Here is a 6214-nt window from a genome sequence, read left to right on the forward strand (position 1 = left end):
ATGTAAGTATGGTAAAGAGAAAGGAGTTTCACTTTTCGTTATATTTGCGTATGGAACAGTTTTGTTTCTTTTTCATTTTCGAAAGAGTTTGTAGAATATATCGATGCGATTAAAGGAAAAAGAAAAGAGCAAAGCGCATATGAGCGGGGCACGTTAGGCATAACGAGGTTTGATACGTCATCCGTACCGCCGCCGGGTCTCGTTGCATTGGAGCACAGGTTAGCGCGCATGAGACGCGAGGAGCGCGCATGCGCGTACCCAGGCTGTTCCGTCGGCCGCGGCGTTTACGGCGTGTTTTCAGAGAGCGAAAAGGAAAACGCGTTCTCGCGCGCGATAACGCGCCATCGTCAGTATCGATGACATGCTCGGCGAATTGCAGCGACGACTCGTGTTTACGTAGGCCGGAGGTGACAGCTCGTTGACGGGTTGGCGAAATCACCCGAAAGGTAAGAGAAGAAAAGGAATGTCGCGCGACGATGTGACAGCCGGCTGTTACCGGGTGGGTGTGTGTGTGCGTGCCGTTAATCAGAAAATTTAATTTTCGTGACCTCGTTCCACGAGCGGACTATACCGTGGCTGTCCTATTTACGCGGCGCGCATGAGTAGCGACGCTTGCGCACCCTGTCGTCGAACGGGATAGGCAGGATTGGAAGGAGCAAGCACGTTACCGTGCATCGTTCTATGTGGGCACGAACGCGTCGCGTTGCGAGGTATCATCCCGTACGTATGATTGAATTTATTTTTTCCACCGATATGGTAGACTGGCGTGGAAGTATATCGAGAGTAAAACGGTTCCCGATGGTAACTAGGCGGGAGAATGAGAGGAGAGGGATATAATTTGCAGCGAACGAATAACAGGTTAACGAATGGGTTAACAGAAGGAAATGCCTGCGTCTCGCGGCGCATCCGCCGTCCGATATTGGAGTCACACGATACACGAGAGCGATGCCAGTCCGCCGATTTTCGACACGCCTTTCTCGAGTTACGAACAGATAGAATCCGCGAAGTAGCCGGGCGCTCGCGCACGCGCACATATACACGCGTATACTCGGTTGCCAACAGCCGCAAGAGTTTTTTGCAGATTCGTAGAAAAGCGTAGCCAGCGCAACGTAATAAATACCCCATAAAACGGGGGATAGTGCTATTACGGTCGGTCAGGCGTGGCAGAGAAATATACGCAGCCTCGATACCGCTACGTGGGCGCGGTTAGATTCGTAATGAGAGGCACTGGCGTGCGCTAGGTTGTCCGTAAAGCAAGGCTCTTTCTAGCATGTGTGCGCGGATGCGGGAGAGGTCGGTTTTATGCGCGAAGCGAGTACGGTAGTACTGGCCCGTGCACCGGCTACCGGTGACCCCACGTGGAACGCATTAGCACAATATCTTTCTACCTCCGTTAGGTAGCTCAGGCGTGACCACGGTTCCATTTCGTGGAAACTTCGCCGCGCGTGCGCGCGCAGGCTCCACTTGGGGAAAAATGAACCGGATCTGGTCCGAAGTGTCCGGTTCCGATATTTTTGTCTCTGGCAAACGTTGTATCTGTTTTGCACGAGTTGCCGGGAAATCGGTTTGCTTTATTGCACTAGTAAATAGACGTCCTTATCTAACACCCGTGTCACATAGTTTGGAGACGCGTTTCGAGTGGTTGTTATTTAAAATGGCCGACCGGTTTTGGAATTATCTTTCTACGAATGTATTCACTTTTTCTTCTCGCATTTCTATATATTTAGAATCATATTTAGCACTATACATACCGGAAATTTTATATTTAGAATCGTATAGGTTAGAAACTTTCGGAATAAAATTATATAATTCGTAGAATTGAATTGGGAGAATAAATGAATTTTGAATTACTTTATATTAAAGAGAATAACTACGTTAAAGAGTTAGACGTTTAGTACCTCGTGGAAGAAATAATGTTTCTTCTTTATAGTTGGAAAATCTCGCAACCTTTAATGCTAACGAAAGTACAAATTATGAATGAAAATCATGCAGGTCTTTGGTTACAATGAACACGTTAGCCCCGGCACGTGACGTAGTTATAAACTTCGTGACAGATTCATCTTGATCATCTCGCTTGCAATTACGATTAATTTTAAACACCGTGTCCGTGACGAGATACACGTAACAGGGCGTGCGCGTTGTATTCTTACCTTAATTCACTGTGATCATCCGTAATCTTTAATCGCCATAATTAATGCACCGATGGAGTACTCTGACGCAAGTGCTTCTTCGCGTCGTTACCTGTTTACACATGCAACACATAAGCGAGCGTACATGGCTGACTTTTAGTGACGTCGAAGGTTACCGAAGCGTGAATCGGTAAATACTGGACGGCGTTTATCTGTTAGCGCAAGTACGCGTAAGTGGTAATTTTAAAGCTTCCGTACGTTCCGCCGACTATCGTGTACCTTCGCTTCGGCAAACATCTTGCACATGCAGTTTCGTAACGTCCACTTCACGATTCGACACCTCACCGGTCAACCAGTCCTCTGTTAGCCCTGACAATAAGTCAATAAGCATGGCGGTCAACTCATTTGCACTCGCCATCTTTTAGACCGTTGTCTATCGCTGCGTTCACTTTTCATTTTAACACCGCAGTTTCGACAGTCTTTTAATTTTACAAAATTTATATTTCTTTCTTTTTCCAGAATAGTTGAATTAATTAAATTTTAACGTTATCCTTCTTTTTCTGACTTCGATTAGTAAATTAATGGAGACTGTCAAGCTAGCGTAATGTGACGTTTATATTTATCGACCCATCGTGAGGTTTTAATTATTCAAACTTGCACTCTTATGATATACAGTAATTAATTAAACACGCATCGTAAGCCTGTTACTAAATACTTCCTAGAGTCCAAGTATAGCGCTATAAAATGTCTATCAGGAACGATCTCGAATAATTCAAGTTCAATAAATTCCTCCTTTAAATCGATCAAGTTTCCTATATTCCTTTTTAAATATTTTTATTGATTAATTAAATGTACATACAAGAGATAGCCAAAATTAAGTAAATTATTTTTCTAAATTAGTCAATCTTCCTATAGTTTAAAAAAAAAATATATTTTTAACGGTTACAAATCTATTCTTAAATGTGAAAAATCGAGTCCAGCTTCTGTACTTTATTCTACTCTAGTTTCCCCGGTTCAGATTCCAACAGTTCCATAAAAACGGGCTGGATGTCGCAATAAAATCTTACAAATCCTCGCAGCTCCGTCGACGTATATCTTATCACGGACATAATCGTCACGTCAAACACGTTCACCCTCCTGTCAAATCGTCCATCTGAATCGTTCCTAAAGTCACATGACATCGAACAGATACGACGGCGAAAGTTGAGAGTCACTGACGCGTGCATTTCACTGCGACCAAAAGATAGCACAACATTGTACGTGGTAATGCGTTCCACGGCGGGAGTGCGTTTCGCCGTTAACGGCGCGATCCATCGGCTCTATCTACGGTCACCACGGAAATATCCGACCCGCGGGGCGCATTCGAAATAATGGCCGCGTTTAACGGTGTCACTGGTCACCGGCACGGGCGTGAGACGATTGAGTAAGAGACGCTTGCTGTGTCCGCGCGCGCGCGCTCCGTGCGTGGTTCCAAAGATAGATACTCTGGCACCGGTCTACTAAACCTAACTGGCCCGACCCTATATACATACAGGCGCATCCGCAACACCGTTCGCGATGTAAACAAGTGTCGGTATGCGTGCTGGCTTGTCCAGCGGGCTGACGTAGTCACGCGGATGTTTCCTTCGTACCACGCGATCGCTCGTGCTATCTCACTGCCACTGACGCTTCCGGTAAATACCGGCGTCTTATCTCCGATACGTTTTTGCTTCTTTTCTCTTTCTCGCGCATAGGGAATCCAGAACGTTTAATTTTTCGTCGGCAAGCGACGTCCGTCCAACAGCTGCTGACAGTTTGATGAAATCCGTGGTATAATTCATTGTGCTCGGCAGCAGGTGGTCAGTCTCTCTCGATCCCTCTAACTCTGTCTCATTCCGTCGCTCGTTCGGTTCGAGGATACGAACTCGACCGAAGAAAGCCGATCGTAAAGGCAGTTTGATTGACCGTGCGGTATTTTTGTCCGGCGTGTTTCGGCCGCTGTAGTTGTTCACCGTTTAGTTCGAGGATAAAGATCTAGGTTTATAGAGGTAGGTTATGTATCCATGGCTCTAAATATGCCTCGAACTGCTGTTAATCGGGAATATGTTTCTGTTAGGAATCCTTACTGGAATTCGAGGTGAACCGTGTGTAATCGATATTGGAACGCAAAATGCATATTATGCCAGATGTTTGAAGATTTTCTTGCACGGTTTTAACGGTGCGTTGGTAAAATAAGAGGGCAGGGTAGAGAATGAAGTTTCGCGAAGTAGAACCAGTGGTGGAATTGTATTCTCGTTTCACGGGCTGCTCTTTCTCGCGTATTTTTAATTTGCGTAATGCCGTACGTTGGCGTGCCGGCTTGAGCTGCCGCGCATGCGCACGAGCGCGGCATGGGCTATTTAAAATAGTATTCGAACAGGCCGGAATCTACAGTGCGTGCTCTGTTGCACTGGATTATGTCATACGTGCTTGTACCACTTTGCCGGTAAATAGGTTACGCAAGATGGATCACGGATGACCACTCTGCATAAGTATTAACTTATAGTCATGGGCCGGCCGGCCGGCCGGCGTCCCTGTGGCTATAAGTGCCAGTTGGAAACTAGGAACGCTACGCGTTGTAATATAACTTTTCGATCGTACAAAAATTACACATGTCGAAAATTAACGTTATAACCCATTTTACATAGACCGTTATTAAAGGATGAATTTTAAACTTTAAATTTGACAGAGAACGAAATCCGTAGTGAAGTATCATTAGGATTACAAAGGAAGATTTCAGAATCAATTTGAACACTTCTAAGCTGTATGTAAACCTTGAGCCTCGTCGTTTTAGATCCTTTGTCTTAATTTATGCAATTATTTTGGGATGTGGTGGATATTTTTCACGCTCATTAGCGAATGCAGAATAACAGTCCAACGGGTATGTTATCTTCGAAAGGTTGACACGGAAAACGAGCATCTGTTTAGCATCGCCCTGCCGGTAAAAATTGAATATGCATGAGGACAGTAAAATGCAGATCAGTGTCGAAACTAGACTCAAAATCGATACCGTTAGGAAAACCGAATATTTCGGAACCCAATATTACCTAGAGAAAAAAGGGATTTCTATTCTCTTCTTATACTCCTCGAATTCCCTTTCTACAAAAGAAAAAAACAGAGAAACCGAAGTTATGTCATAATTTCGGACGTGGTAGTGATCGGAGATTACCTTTCTCTTTGTAAAGAGTGCTGCGAGCTTGATTTCGGGTTTGGAAACAACATGGCGGTTAGTTGCGTCGATCGACCGTTGGAGGCACTGCATCCTAGCCGATCGCTCATAAAGTCGGTCATAGAGTTTACAATGCAACGCCTTCTCTCTGCCTAAATTACCTTGGATATTGGAACAACTGTATGCCACGCAGTGCAATACATATGCATTGCGCACGATCGCTTGCAAGGTTCCGTCAAAATGGGCGCGTAGTACGTACGCGAGACGCGTGGACTTTTAATAAGTTGCACACGCCGACGTGACGGCATGGAATTGCAAAATGGAACGCGCGTGCCGGTATGATTACCCGGAATCGTGGTTCTTCAATAGCATCGGCCGAAGTAATCGCTTCGCCCACGCTCTTCGCCGATTATACCGACACTCTCTACTGTTATTTAAACAGCGTATTGGCCGTGAACGAAATTTCATTGTCCGCGTGAAAGTAAATCAGCATGGCGCTTGAAATTCGTGCCAAACCGGCGTCCTTGATTTTCGAACACGGCACCCGGAGTTATTTAGACGCGCGATTTTTAATCGTTTCTATGAAAGCCGAACGTCCGAGATATTTCTTGGATATCCTTCTTAAACATTCGCAACGAGAAAGTTCGTCGGGTTACGAAATTGGTACGAAGTGCGAAATCAGCTGATCGTGGGCATAACACGCGTAAGTTTATGCATCTCTGCTCCTACTCGGCAATATTGGCCGTAAACGAGCCATACTGACGTAATAATGCAGCACGCGTCGTAAATTATGATCGATAATGTAACCTTGCACACGCCGAGGTAACATATGGTACAATATGCATTGCCTAAGTCCCCTGGGACTTTCTAACAGTTTCTGTCAATACCGTATCGGAAG

The 6214-nt window shown here is 45.2% G+C and overlaps 1 protein-coding gene across 2 annotated transcripts in view; it reads left to right on the forward strand.

The window, feature by feature from the left end:
- Glut4EF (Glucose transporter 4 enhancer factor) overlaps nucleotides 1-6214 on the forward strand; it is a 169723-nt gene that overhangs the window by 1835 nt on the left and 161674 nt on the right. The window lies entirely within an intron of this gene.

The sequence above is a fragment of the Eufriesea mexicana genome, unplaced genomic scaffold, assembly GCF_001483705.2.
Source record: "Eufriesea mexicana isolate 0111107269 unplaced genomic scaffold, ASM148370v2 scaffold739, whole genome shotgun sequence".
NCBI classification, from domain to species: domain Eukaryota; kingdom Metazoa; phylum Arthropoda; class Insecta; order Hymenoptera; family Apidae; genus Eufriesea; species Eufriesea mexicana.